This window comes from Cynocephalus volans, chromosome 3 (assembly GCF_027409185.1).
Source record: "Cynocephalus volans isolate mCynVol1 chromosome 3, mCynVol1.pri, whole genome shotgun sequence".
Classification (NCBI taxonomy): domain Eukaryota; kingdom Metazoa; phylum Chordata; class Mammalia; order Dermoptera; family Cynocephalidae; genus Cynocephalus; species Cynocephalus volans.
Window position 1 is genome coordinate 183,207,184 of NC_084462.1, and position 15,764 is coordinate 183,222,947.

The window sequence follows — 15,764 nt, forward strand, 5'->3', positions numbered from 1 at the left end:
GCTGGTCCCAGGTGGGCCGCTGAAGCTTGTGAGAAAACACAAGAAGCACCTGTGTTTGGGCATCCAAGTGGGATTATGAACAGGAACTTGTGTAGGGGTCTCAGAAACCGTCACATGTTGGGGAGCATCTATAGAACTAGGGGCCCAGTCGAGTGCCCAGCAGCTGTGCCAGGCCTCGGGGGGTCACCTGGGCCAGCATCAGGAAGCCAGCGAAGGCACTGTGGGGGTCAGGGGTGCTGCACCCAGCTGTCTCTATGACCCATCCTGGTCTTTGTAGTCACAGCCTTCCCATCCTTGCTCAGCTTCCTCTTGGGCCAGCTCTAGCCTAAAATTGTCCCAGTCGGGGGGATTCTGGGGACTGTGCCTCCCAACCTTAGATAGGAGGCAGTAGTGCCAAGTTAGCAACAAACAATCCTTTGCAGTGCTGGAGGGCATCCAAATTTTGTTCAGCTTTAAAGCTAAGGTTTCAACTGTCTTTTCAGAAAGACACCTGTGAAAGGCAGCAGGTATTTTGACTCTGCTGTTTGCTCTTTGTTTTGCTGGAGTATGAGCAGTCAGTCGATGGTATGCGAAGTGATCGCGCTGTGGGATTAGTGGTACAGTAGAACGCTCCCGAACAGTCATGCACTCCTGGTTTTTAATTAAACTTAAAGAATGGTTAAAAACTTAAATAGTACCAAAAGTCTTTAAAAAGAAAGAAAGAAACCAGCCCTCAGAGGAAACCATGCTGACTCTTACCCATTTTTTCTGGAGTTGCCTCCATCTTGCTAAGCAGTTTTATTGTTCTGCTTTCTTATGATTTCCATTGTAATCATATCTGTTTAGTCGCTGAGTAACAGTGTGGACCAGCTCTCACATCACTCTGCACCTCCTATTCCCCGTCTCCCAGTGCAGTCACATGAATATTGCTGGTTAAATCAATCATTGTACTTCATAAGATTGACTTTGTAAATAGCAAAGAAAATTATTTTCTGCAAAACCAAGTGGTGCACTTCAGTTGCATCCCGTTCCTCACATGGCTTTACTTTTAGAGGGTAATTGCCTTGTTTTTCTCTTGGAAAATACGCTATTCACATATTTTTTAAAAAAGCATTTGTGTTCTTAGTAACACATGTACATAATATATAAGGAAAACATTTGAAAGGGTACCGAGTGAAAGTCTTTCTCAGCCCTGTCCCCAGCCCCTGAATGCGCCCCGAGGCAAGTATCGGTCCTTCATGCGCACTTTCCTTCCACAAGGCGGATGGAGCATGTGCTCCATGCCAGACACCACAATGGACGCTGGAGGCCAGCTATGAGCAAAGTGTGCCAGGTTGACCATACTCAGGGAGCCTTCGGTTTGGGTAGAGAGGTAAGCAACAGACAAGCATGCGAGCCAGGAGCAGGTGAGGCCAGCAGTGGGAAAGAGTCTCATACCAGCCTTCGGCTTTGTGGTCTGGTGGTATCTGCTGCTCCTATTCAGCTGTGCAGCTGTAGCTCGAACATAGCAATAAACAGTATCTGAATGGGTGAGGCTGTGTTCCAGCAAAACTTGGTTTACAAAACCAGGTATCAGACTGGCTTGAGCCTGTGGCTGTGGTTTGCTGACCCCACCGTGGAGGGGAGTGTGGGAGTGGCGCCGCATGCATCAGGGCAGTCAGGACGAGCCCGCTGATGAGCTGGCATTCAAGTAGACACCTGATCTGGCTCCTATACAAATAGCTGGGGAGGAGCTGTTCTCTGCCAAAGAAGCCATGCAAAGGCTCTGAGAGACCGTGTGCCCTGTGTGTTCGAGGAGCTGGCCGGGGGCCCCTTGAACCAAGGGGCTCAGCATGCAGAGGGGTGAGAAGGATCAGGAGGTGGAGTTAGACAGAAGCCAGGGCAGGTAGGTCATCAGGTGGGCTTTGTAGTCGACTCTGACCAAGGTAGAGAGCTTGTGGGGAGTTTTGAGCAAGAGAATATCATGCCTTGGCCACTTTTTGAGAAAGACTAATGGCTGCTGGGTGGGGTGCAGAGTGCAAAAGCACTGCAGGTAAGTCCAGGGGGAGGTGCTGGCATCAGACGGGGTGTGCCAGAGAGAACCCACGTGACTAGGGGTGGGAGAGGGTGGTGGGTATGATGAATCAGAGAAGAGAGTTCTTCGTGGCATCAGCATGTGGACTAAGTGATGACCACACCCCCTGCTGTTTATTGATTGAATTGTATCCCCAAAGTTCATATATTAGAAGCTTAATCTCCACTGTAACTGTTGAAGTTAGGAAATCCTATTATAGCAATTGGAAGGTAGGGCCTCGAAGAGGTGATTAGCTTGTAGGACTGTGCCATAGAATGGGTGGTAATGGTGAATGGGTAAGTAATGGTGGTCAGGGGCATAGTTCTGAGGGCTTTAAAAGAAGAGCACATGAGAGGTTAGTCTTTGCTCTGCCACGTTTTTGCCATGTGAGAAACTGGGTCACTGTTGCCACCATCAAGACCCTCGCCAGATGCGTTCCCTGCACTGTGGCCTTCCCAGCCTCCAAAACTGTAAGCAGTAATTTTTTTTTCTTTATAAATCACCCGGTTTCAGGTATTTATGTTATAAGCAACAGAGACAGACTAATACACCCCCCAAGCTATGTCCATGTCCCAGCCCCCACAATTCTCTGTAAATGTGACCTTATTTGGGAAAAAGGTCTTTGCAAGTTTGGTTAAGGATCTTGAAATGAGATCATCCTGGATTTATGGTGGAGCCTAACCAGTGACAGGTGTCCTCATCAGAGACAGAGGAGGAGGCCATGTGAAGACAGGCAGAGATTGGAGGGATGTGGCCACAAGCCAAAAAATGCCTGGAGCCACTGGAGGCTGGAAGAAGCAAGGACAGGTCTCCCCAGAGTCTCCCGAGGGAGCATGGCTCTGTCACACCTTGACGCGGGACTTGTGGCCTCCAGAACTGTGAGAATCCATTCCTATTTTATAAGCCCCCCAGTCTGTGGCAATGTGTTCCAGCAGCCCCAGAAAGCTTACCCAACCAGCGTCTTCTGTAGCCTTCCAGAGATCATCTGTTCACATACATGGACGCAGGTTCTGTTTATTTTCCCGAGTACGTAGCTTTTTTCACTCGGTATTTGTTGTGTATCATACTTTCAAATATCTACAAAAAGAGTTGCCTCTTTTTTAGGTGCTTCATGGATATAATTTTATTGATGTTTCATAATTGATTTAACTACTACCCATGGTGGATTTTGGATAGTTTCTAGTCTTGCTTTTATAGACAATGTTAGAATAGATGTCCTATACATTTTTGTCATTTTACATATGTGTAATATATCACATAATAAGTTCCTAGAATTGGAATTGCTGGGTCAAAGGGTGTTTAGTAAATAACTCAACTCATAGATATTGCCACATTGCTCTCTGTAGAGGTGATACGAGTACACACACTTGCCCACCAGCAGCAGAGGACAGTCCTGTTGCCCTCTACTCGTGCCATGGTGGTGGTAGGAAAGTGTTTGACGTTTATGCGATACCATTTCTCCCTATCAGATTAGTAGTTGTAATTTGATTTTCTCTTTATAAGTGAGGCTGAGCTCCTTTATACGCCAAGAGCTGCTGATTTTTCCTTTTATGTGGACTGTTTGTACCTTTTGCCAAACATTCTTTGTTATACTCCTATGCTTTTTTCTTATTTGTTTTTAAGAACTCTCTGTTGTAAGAAATCAGCTCTTTGTGATGAAAATTACAGATATTTTCCCTTGTTTGTCATTTGTCTTTTGACTTTATTATGTTTTTACTTTACCATATAAAATTTCAGGTAGTCAAATATATAAATCTTTTATACCTTCTCAAAAAGCATACCCCCTGGTTTGAGATTATTAGAAATATCTCCTGTGTTTACTTTTAGTGCTCTTATGGTTCCATTTTAAGGTAATTTTTCTTTCCTTTCTTTCTTTTTTTTTTTTTTGGCAGCTGGGTGGTACAGGGATCCGAACCCTTGACCTTGGTGGTACAACACCGTGCTCTAACCAACTAAGTTAACTCGCCTGGTTCCATTTTTTAAGTCAACTTTATTGAGGTAAAATTTACATATAATAAAATGCACCCATTTTACGTGTACAGTTTGAGTTTTGAGGAATGTAAAACACCCATGAAACCACGCCACAATTAAGATAATGGGGGCTGGCTGGCCAGCTCAGTTGGTTAAAGCGCAGCCTTGTAACACAAACGTTAAGGGTTCAGATCCCCATACCGGCCAGCCCATAACAAAAAAAAATAATAAAAATAATTTTAAAATTAAATAAAATAAATAATAATAATAAATAATGAAGATCTCTGCCACCCCCCGAAGTTCCCCTGTGTCTCTTTGTGGTCAGTCCCTACCGTCACTACAGCTGGAGGAAGCACTGAGGTTCTTGCTGTTGTCATCTTGAGCTGGATATTTCTTTGTCTTGGGGACTGTCCTATGCTTTGTAGGGTGTTCAGCACCCCTGGCCTCATCCCTCTAGATGCAAGTTAACAGTCCTCCCAGTTGTGACCATCAAAAATGTCTCCAGACATCACGCTGGTTGAGAATCACTGTGTAGAACAAATTTCCCCTTTCTAGAATTTCATAGTGATGGACTCACAGTATTTACTCTCTGTATCTGGATTCTTTCACTCAGCATGTTTTTGAGATTCATCCATGTTGCTGTGTTTAGTGGTTCATTCCTTGGTATAGCTCTGTAGTAGTCCACTGCATAGGCAGACACATTTTATTGATCCATTCACCTGTTGATGGTTATTTGGGTTGTTTTCAAGTTTGGTTAGTTGTGTATTAATCTTTGTGTGGGCATATATTTCATTACTGTTGGGTGAATAGCTAGGGATGGAATGGCTGGGTCATATGGTGAGTATATACTTACCTTTTTAAAGGAACGTCTTAAACACTTTTCTAGGATGGCTGCACCATTTTGCATCTCTACCAGCAGTGTATGGGGTCCCAGTTGCTCCAGACTCCCCCCAGCATGTGGTACTGGCAGTCTGGGAGCTTTAGTCTGAATAAGTGGGTTGTAGTGTCCCATTGTGATTTTATTTGCATTTCTCTGATGAATACTGGTATTGAGCATCTTTTTGTGTGATTATTATTTGTATATCTTCTCTTTTGAAGTGTTTGTTCCAAATATTTTCCCTATTTTTTAAATGAGGTTGGCTATCTTATTATTGAGTTGTGTTATGCTGAGAGAAATTAGAGAGGATACAAGAAGATGGAAAGATATCCCATGCTCTTGGATTGGAAGAATCAACATAGTGAAAATGTCCATACTACCCAAAGTGATATACAAATTCAGTGCAATCCCCATCAAAATTCCAATGACATTTTTCTCAGAAATGGAAAGAACTATCCAGACATTTATATGGAATCACAAAAGACCACACATAGCCAAAGCAACGCTGAGCAAAAAAAATAAAGCTGGAGGCATAACACTACCTGACTTTAAACTATACTATAAAGCTATAATAACCAAAACAGTATGGTACTGGCATAAAAACAGACACACTGACCAATGGAATAGAATAGAGAATTCAGAAATCAACCCACACACCTACAGCCATCTGATCTTTGACAAAGGCACCAAGCCTACACACTGGGGAAGAGACTGCCTCTTCAGCAAATGGTGCTGGCAGAACTGGATATCAATATGCAGGAGAATGAAACTAGACTCATACCTTTCACCATACACTAAAGTCAACTCAAAATGGATTAAAGAATTAAATATACACCCTGAAACAATAAAACTTCTTAAAGAAAACATAGGAGAAACACTTCAGGAAGTAGGACTGGACACAGACTTCATGAATACGACCCCAAAAGCATGGGCAACCAAAGGAAAAATAAACAAATGGGATTATATCAAACTAAAGAGTTTCTGCACAGCAAAAGAAACAATTAACAGAGTTAAAAGACAACCAACAGAGTGGGAGAAAATATTTGCAAAATATACATCTGACAAAGGATTAATATCCAGAATATAGAAGGAACTCAAACAACTTTACAAGAAAAAAACAAGCAACCCAATTAAAAAATGGGCAAAAGAGCTAAGTAGGCATTTCTCTAAGGAAGATATCCAAATGGCCAACAGACATATGAAAAAATGCTCAACATCACTCAGCATCCAGGAAATGCAAATCAAAACCACACTGAGATACCATCTAACCCCAGTTAGGATGGCTAAAATCCGAAAGACTCTGAACGATAAATGATGGCAAGGTTGCGGAGAAAAAGGAACTCTCATACATTGTTGGTGGGACTGAAAAATGGTGCAGCCTCTGTGGAAAATGGTATGGAGTTTCCTCAAACAATTGCAGATAGATCTACCATACGACCCAGCTATCCTACTGTTGGGAATATACCCAGAGGAATGGAAATCATCAAGTCGAAGGTATACCTGTTCCCCAATGTTCATCGCAGCACTCTTTACAATAGCCAAGAGTTGGAACCAGCCCAAATGTCCATCATCAGATGAGTGGATATGGAAAATGTGGTACATCTACACAATGGAATACTACTCAGCTATAAAAACGAATGAAATACTGCCATTTGCAACAACATGGATGGACCTTGAGAGAATTATATTAAGTGAAACAAGTCAGGCACAGAAAGAGAAATACCACATATTCTCACTTATTGGTGGGAGAGAAAAATAAAGAGATAAATTCACACACACACAAAGGAAAAAACACCGGGGAGGGGGGAGAAGAAGACATAACGATTACAATTCTTTGAAGTTGACATAACAAGCATACAGAAAGGACATTGTTGGGTGGGAGGGGGAGAGGGAGGAGGGAGGAGGAAGGGAGGTTTCGGTGATGGGTCACAATAATCAACCACATTGTATATCAACAAAATAAAACTTAAAAAAAAATTATTGAGTTGTGTGAGTTTGTGGATATACTGGGTACAAGTTCTTTGTCAAAGATATGTATTGGAAATGTTTTCTCCCAGTCTGGCTTGCCTTTGCATTTTTTAATGGTGTCTTTTGAAGACAAAACATTTTTATTTTGATGATTAATTTAGTGATTTTTCCTTTATGGTTTGATCGTTTTATGTCCTGTGTAAGAAACCTTTGGCTAAGTCAAGATTGCAAAGGTTGGAAAACAGTATGTAGGTTTCTGAAACAACTACAGATAGATCTACCGTGGGATCCAGCCATCACACTTCTTGCTAAATACTCAAGGGAATGGAAATCATCATGTTGAAGGGATACCTGCACTCCCATGTTCATTGCAGCTCTGAATAGCCAAGGTATGGAACCAATCTAAATGTCCATTGATGGACAATTGGATAAGGAAAATGTGGTATATATACACCATGAAATACTACGGTGCCATAAAAAAGAATGAAATTCTCCCATTTGCAACAGCATGGATGAGCCTGGAGAAACTTATGTTGAGTGAAATAAGCAGAGCACAGAGGGATAAATACCGTATGTACTCACTGATAAGTGGGAGCTAAGACAGAAAGAAGGAAGGAAAGAAAGACCACAGTGGTGTGTTGGACTTGCAGGGGAGAGAACATACCTAGGAATACAAAGTGGAGTGGGGAGAGGGGGATGGGGAGGGAGGTCGGGGATAATCAGGGGGATAATTAGGTGGGAGACACGGGGTATAATCACGATTTGTGGTAATGGGCATGCTGCCAATATGGATCTGGCCATCACATCTGGGAACAAGTGGTGACAATTAGCTTTGTACGCCATGAATATTCATAACCAATAAAATTTTTTTTTTTTAATTTAAAAAAATATTGCAAAGGTTGTCTATTACGTGTTCTAGAATTTTTATAGTTTTGGCTTTTCCATTTAGGTCTGTGATCCATTTCAAGTTTATTTTTTACTTTTTGCTTGTTTTGGGGGTGGTGGAGATGTGAGGTTGAGATTTAAATTTTTCCATGCATTTGTTGAAAAGAATATACTTTCCCTATTGAGTTACCTTGAGACCTTTGTTAAAAATCATATACGTGTGGGTTTATTTCTGGAGTCTCTTCTGTTACATTGATTTATATGTTTGCCCTTAAACCAGTAATATCCCACAGTCTTGATTATTGCCATTGCAGCTTACTTTACTAACTCTTGAAATAAGATTGTGAAAGTCTTTCAACTTTTTTTCAAAATGGTTTTTAGTATTCTAGGTTTTTTGCCTTGCCACGTAGGTTTAAGGAGGTGCTCATTGGAGGATTTCAGATTTTCGAATTAGGGATGCTCAACTGGTAAGTATAATGCAAATATGAGGGTACTTCAAAAAGTTTGTGGAAAATTAAAAGATAATAGGAATATCTCTATGAACTTTTTGAAGATCCCCTTGTATTCCAAAATCCAAAAAGATCTGAAATCTGAAACACTTCTGGTCCCAAAGCATTTCAGATAAGGGATACTCAACCTGTAGAAAGTTTGGGATCAGCCCATCAATTTCTATGAAAATGCCTGCTGGAATTAATTAGGATTTTGTTGATTCTATGATTGTATGGGGAGCACATCTTAATAGATGAACAAGGTATTTCTCTCCATTTATTTAGGTCTTCTTTAATTTCTGTCACTCATGTTTTATTCCTAGGTGTCTCATGTTTTCTGTTGCTGTTGTAAGTCTTATTTTCTTTTGGCATTCTATTATGAACATTTTCAATCATACAGCAAAGGTAAAAGAATTTTATGGTGAACATCAGTATATTGTACAGCTAGATTTTAACATTAACATTTTACTTTACTTGTTTTATCACCTTTCCCCATTTCTCCATTCTTCAGTCCGTCATATTTTTTGATGCATTTCAAAGTAAACTGTCAATGGCATTACATTTCCTGTAAATATTACAGATGTGTTCAAGATCTATTTACTTCTTTTTGGTTTACTTTTCTTTCTTATGAAATGTACATGCAGTGAAATGCATAAATCTTAAGAGTTTATCCTGTGAGTTTAGATGAATGCAGTCAATCCCCTGGAAAGATATAGGACATTAACACCACCCCAGAAAATTCCCTCACGCCACTTCCTGGGTAGCCTTTCTCTTCACTTACAGAGAAGCAGCGACAGGTCTGAGTATTTTCCACCATGGATTAGTTTTGCCTGTTTTAGAACTTCAGTTAGCATATTATTTTAAAAATTTGATTAATAGGCTTTATTTTTTAGAAGTTTTAGGTTTATAGAAAAGTCGAGCATATAGTACTGAGAGTCTCCAATCCGCCTCTTCTCCACACAGTTTCCCTATTCTTAACCTCTTGTGTTAGTATGGCACATTTGTTAACAATCGATGAACCGATATTGATGCCTTATTCTTAACTGAAGCCCCTAGTTACGTCATCAGCGTTCACTGTGTACTCTGTCTACATCCCGTGGGTTTTGACAGATACATAACGCCGTGTATCCACCATTACAGTACGGTGTAGAATAACTTCACTGCCCTAAAGTCCTCTGTGCCCCCGACCCCCTTCCCACTGGCCACCACTGATCTTTTTACTATCTCTGTAGTCTTTTTTTCTTTTCCAGAATGTCATGCATTTGGAACCATACGGTCTGTAGCCCTTCCAGACTGGCTTCTTTCACTCAGCAATATGTATTTCAGGTTCCTCCATCTCTTTTTGAGGATTGACAGTTCGTTTTTACTGCTGGATCATGTTTCGTTGTATGGACATGCCACAGCTTGTTTATCCGTTCACCTGGTGAGGGACGTCTTGGCTACTTCCAGTTTTTGGCAATTTGAATGAATTTGCTATAAACATTTGTGTGCAGGTTTCTGTGTGGATGTAAGTTTTCAGCTCATTTGGGTAAATACCAAGGAGTGCAGTTGCTGGATCAGATGACAAGCGTACGTCTAGCTTTGGAAGAGACTGCCGGACTGTCTTCTAGGGTGGCTGTGCTGCTCCTATTCCCGCCAGCAGTGAAGGAGGGTTCCTGTTGCTCTGTGCTCTCATCAGCATTTGGCGTGGTCGTCGTTTCAGATTTTTGCCATCCTAGGAGGTGTGTGGTGGTGGTCTCATTATTTTGTTTTGGTTTTTTGCAGCCGGCCAGTAAGGGGATCTGAACCCACGACGTTGGTTTTACAAGGCCATGCTCATTGTTTAAATTCCCTAATGACATATGTCATTATCTTTTCATGTGATTATTTGCTGGAAAATTCCATAGTATTTGGAGATTTAAAACCACACTTCTAAACAACACAAGGTTTAAAGAAAAAATATTAAGAAAAATTTTTTAAATACTTTGAACTAAATGAACATTAAAATACAACTTAAAACTTGTGGTATGCAGCAAAAGTAGTACTTAGAAGGAAAATTATAAAATTGAATCCATATATTAGAAAAGAAGGAAAATCTAAAATCAAGAATTTAAGCTTCCATCTTAGGAAACTAGAGGAAAGAAGAGCAGTAGAAAACTAAAGCAAGCAGAAGAAAAGAAATGATAAAAATTAGAATAGAAATCATGAAACTGAAAGCAAAACTAAGGAAAAAAATCAATGAAACCAAAAGCTCATTCTTTTAAAAGATCAAATTGATAAAACTCTAGTCAGGCTAGCCAAAAAAAGAAGGCCCGCTATATTTTTGTTACTGATTTCCAGTTTAATTTAATTGTGGTCTGAGAGCATCTAAAAAAAAGAAATGGAATGAAAAAAAAAAAAAAAAACAACCCTGCTTTGTTTACAAAATTAAGCAAGGAGTTATACTGATTTAGTGAAATTCACGTCAGAAAATACATTTTCAGTGAAAATTCATCATTGTTGATATAATGCTGATTGATGTGTTTTAAATTCACAAACACTTTGTTGAAATGAAATGGTGTCAGAAAGGCAGAGTAGAAATTTTGGAGCAGTTTCCTAACTGATCTCTAACTGCCGTCTCTTCTCTCGTCCTCTGCCCTGTGGCCTTGGTCCTGCTTGTCAAGTGCAGTTCGCGTTGGCGCTGTGATGCTGGGGCAGCTGTGGTGTGGGGGCCTCCTCTCAGCCTGGACCTGGGCCCTGCTTGTCCTGTCCTGCTCGCCCTGCAGCCAGCCCCTGGCCCGCCAGCTGTTCCTCCCCTTTCTCTCTGCACACACTTCCTTCCCCGTGGACTTCACCCGCTGCGGGAGCCCCTGGAAGTGTTGCTTCTACTGCCAAGCTGTCCAGAGTCTCTGGACAGAATCAAGGACCCCTTTTCCTGAATTCCCAGAATTTGCTTACACTGCCAGAATTAGGCAGTTCATTTACTCAATAAGCATTCTTTGATTGCCTGTTGGGGGTGCTAAGCTTCCTCTAAGAGCGGAGTTTTTCATGTTGTATTATCTCTTGAGGGTAGACTATATTTTATTAAATTCTGAATCTGAAGTACTTGACACCTAGTTGATATTCAAGTACAGTTTGAGTAGAATCCACAATAGCCTGAGAAGAGAATTACTTGTCTGCGTGGGTCGGCCTGCTGGCATCTGTCAGGAAGGGCTTGCAGAGGCAGCCCTGGTGTTTGTAGGAGCAGGAGGACTGTGATGGGACTGGGGTCGGGTAGGGTTGGGCTTGGGGAATGCGCTGCAAGCTGGGCATCAACCAGCCTCAGAGGTGAGCCTCTCCCAGGCCCTTGCTAACCCGCTGGGCCCACCTGGTGCTGCTGATCCGCCTGCCGCGTGCACCTCCCTCTTGGGCTGTCACGGGGCTTGTTGCTATGGAGACGTCAGAGTGTGCTGCATTCAGATGGAAGAGTGACGTGTTAAATGTAAAATGGGTTACTGAAATGGAATCACAGCAGTTCACAATGACTAACAAGTGCAGAAATAAATTATTAAAAATGTAAATTTTAGAAAAAAACTTTCTAAACAACTGAGTACCTACTAGGTACCAGGTTATTATCATACAGGGTGCTGGGGAGAGAAATGAAAAAGGTTTCTGCCCAGAAGAGCTCACAGTAGAGTGGGGAGACAAGCAGACTGTGGAACATGGCTGCTGCGTGTGCCTGGCGGTGGACAGAGTGCAGCAGGAGCCCTTGACCAGGTGGCCTCAGCTTGGTTTCTGACCTGGTGGGGGTGGGGTGCGTGGACCTTTGCCCTGGGTGTTTCCTCAGGTACCTGGCAATTCAGTTGTGCTTTGGAGGAAGACAGGTAGAAGAGTGTTTGGGGATGGGGTGGGCATTGCAGTTCCTCTGAAAAGCTCATGAAGACCATCAGAGAGCCGCATGTGTTGGGGGCTGGATAGTTGCAGGACAGCTGGGGGGTAGGACCAAAGGGAGGAAAATTAGCGAAACAGAAAGCTGAAGAGGCAGAGAGCAGGTGGTGTTTCGGTCTGTCCTGCGATGCCTCCCCCACCCCACGCTGAGAATCTCTGATAGCGAACACCCCCGTTCTGAGGATTGCTTCTCTCCCTCTCAGTGACCCAAACCAGAAGCTCTGAAGCTCCGGAGCCAAGTTCTCTGCTGTGTGGAGAAAGCCAGCCTGCTGCTGGAGCGACGGCTGAAGCAGGGATGGGAGGAGGGGGGTCTTAGGGGACACGAGTCCTTGCTTGGTTCCAGCCACTGTCCCGACCCTGGGTTCCATGAGATTCAAGGAGTCTGATGAAAAATTCCGCTTTTTATGCCAGCTGGTTCAGGTGTGGTTTCTTGCTGAAATAATGCCAGTACACAGTGGCTGAGCACAAAGAAGCGTGGGCTTCACAGTCAAGGCGGTGCCTGCCAGTGAAGGCTTTCGGCAGGGCAGCAACATGCTCACATTTGGACTGTATAGAGTGTTCTGGTATTGGGGTGCCAAAGCGATGGGCAGGATAGGAGGATGAGGTGGTGAGACCAGCTCCTAGTGCAGCAGGAGGGCCCTTGCAGCAGTGGGGAAGCCGGGGAAGGGGAGAAGAATGGGTTCTCAAAACAACAAGGAGGGAGGCTTGGCAGGACTTCGGGACTGGCCAGCAGTGGCCAACAAACAGTCTTCTGGGATGGCCACGGGGCTTCAGTAGCTAACTGGGTCAGTTAGACATCCTCTGCCAGGAAAATGAAAAATAAGAAGAGCGGATTTGTGGAGTAGGGGAAGATTATGGATTTGGGCTTGAACGTACCCATGGGGCAGCCGAGTCGAGGTGTAGAAGAAGCTGTGAGATGTCCGCAGGGCAGGAGAGGGTCTGGGTGGAGGGAGAGGTTAGGGAGGCAGCAGTGTACAGTGGTGGCTGACCTGTTTTATTATTCCACCTATTCCACATATAAGCCCTGCAGATTTCAACTTCCAGGTACGCCTGAAATTCCATGTGTTACCACCTCATGGCCCCATGCTGGCCACCAGATCCCTGGCGCCAGCAACTTCCTGCCGGTTTCTCCCCTGCTTCTGTTCTTCCTCCCTCTGGTCCATTCTACGTGCAGTCCTCCTCCTTGAAGAATGTGGATCAGATCAGAAAAGTAAGTGTTGACAAATCTCACAGGACCCAAAGGTTCTGAAGTATCATCTTTGTGGGTTGGGGATGTACAGGGAAAGAACGCATCTCGACGTGGGAAAGAACGCATCTCGACGTGGGAAACTTTTAGGATTGAGTTTGCACATCCTGAGCACAGTGAAGGGAAGGGGGCCATGAGGCAGGATTTCCGAGTAAACGAGGGTGATGCAGTGAATTGCAACTTGAACCTGCTGGGAAAACGAGGAAGAGGAGGGATAAGGAACAATCAATGCATGGTAAGTAATAAACCCAAAGGTAAGGGAACAAACTCAAGTATATTAGTTATTACATGCACATAATTTTCCCAGCAAAAGACACACTGTCAAATGGGGCTAAAAAAATAAACCCCAGCCGGATGGATTGAAGACACACTTAAAGTGGTGAAAGCTGAAAATAAAGGTGGGGGCAAAGATGACATAAATGCAAACAAAAAGAAAGCTGAGGTTGCACTATCAGCATCAGGCAATGGACATTTAAAGTCAAGAGCACTAAGTAAAAAGGAATATGATTTAATGTCAGCAGCAGAATGACATGTTACGAGCATGTGTGCACCAGGCAGCATACTGACAGAAGAGTGTATACAGAAAGGTTGTAGAGCTTTTTTTTTTTTTTTTTTTTTACAACGGGTTTGCTGCCAGAACACAGGTGTCATGAAAACCACTGCCAAATCAAAGCCAAAATGGGAAAGGAAAAGACTCATATTAACATCGTCATCATTGGACACGTAGACGCAGGCAAGTCCACCACGACTGGCCATCTGATGGACAAGATGGGATTGACGAAAGAATCATCAGAAAGTTTGAGAAGGAGGCTGCTGAGATGGAAAAGGGCTCCTTCAGGTATGTCTGGGTCTTGGATAAACTGAAAGCTGAGCGTGAGCGTGCTATCACCATGGAAAGCTCCTTGTGGAAATTTGAGGCCAGCAAGTATTACCTGACTATCATTGATGCCCCAGGACACAGAGACTTTATCAAAAATGTGATTACAGGCACATCTCAGGTGACTGTGCTGTTCTGATTGTTGAACTGGTGTCTCCGAGAATGGGCAGACCTGTGAGCATGCTCTTCTGGCTTCCACACTGGGTGTGAAACAACAGATCGTTGGTGTTAACAAAGTGAATTCCACTGAGCCACCCTACAGCCAGAAGAGATAGGAGAAAATTGTTAAGGAAGTCAGCACCTACATTAAGAAAATTGGCTACAACCCCAACACAGTAGCCTTTGTGCCAGTTTCTGGTTGGAATGGTGACAACATGCTGGAGCTGAGTGCTAATGTGCCTTGGTTCAAAGGATGGAAAGTCACCTGTAAAGATGGCAATGCCAGTGGAACCACACCGCTTGAAGCTCTGGATTGCGTCTTGCCACCAACTCGTCCAACTGACAAACCCTTGTGTGTGCCCCTCCAGGATGTCTACAAAATTGGTGGCATTGGTACTGTCCCTGTGGGCCAAGTAGAGACTGGTGTTCTCAAACCTGGCCTGGTGGTCACCTTTGCTCCAGTCACCATTACAACTGAAGTAAGGTCTGTTGAAATGCACCATGAAGGTTTGAGTGAAACTCTTCCTGGAGACAGTGTGGGCTTCAATGTTACGAACGTGTCTGTCAAAAGATATTCGTCGTGGCAGTGTCGCTGGTGACAGCGAACATGACTCACGAATGGAAGCAGCTGGCTTCACTGATCAGGTGATTATCCTTAGCCGTCCAGGCCACATCAGTGCTGGTTATGCCCCTGTACTGAATTGTCACACAGCCCACATTGCTTGCAAGTTTGCTGAGCTGAAGGAAAAGATCGGTCGGCATTCTGGTGAGAAGCAGGAAGGTGGCCCTAAATTCTTGAAATCTGGCGATGCTGCCATCCTTGATATGGTTCCTGGCAAGCCCATGTGTGTTGATTTCTCTGACTATTCTTCTCTGGGTCGTTTTGCTGATATGAGACAGACAGTTGATGTGGGTGTCGTCAAAGCAGTGGACAAGAAGGCTGCTGGAGCTGGCAAGGTCACCAAGTCTATCCAGAAAGCTCAGAAGGCTAAGTGAATATTATCCCTAATCCCTGCCACCCCAGTCTTAATCAGTGGTGGAAGAATGGTCTCAGAACTGTTTATCTCAAGTGACCATTTAAGTTTAATAGTAAAAGACAGGTTAATGATAACGATGCATTGTAAAACCTTCAGAAAGAAAAGAGAATATTTTGTGGACCATTTTGGTTTTTTGTGTGGCAGTTTTAAGTTATAAGTTTTTAAAATCAGTACTTTTTAATGGAAACAACTTGACCAAAAATCTGTCACAGAATTTTGAGACCCATTAAAACAAAGTTTAATGAGAGAAAAAAAGAAAACTTATAGAAATGCAAGCGAATCTCGCGAAAACGCAGTGACAGTGGGTGATCTCAGTGCACCTCTTTTCAATTCTGAGAG

At 43.2% G+C, this 15,764-nt stretch overlaps 1 pseudogene; it reads left to right on the forward strand.

Annotated features, from left to right (window-relative positions):
• The first annotated feature begins 14,030 nt into the window (after positions 1-14,030).
• Positions 14,031-15,392, forward strand: LOC134373755 (elongation factor 1-alpha 1-like; annotated as a pseudogene).
• Positions 15,393-15,764: the final 372 nt, after the last annotated feature.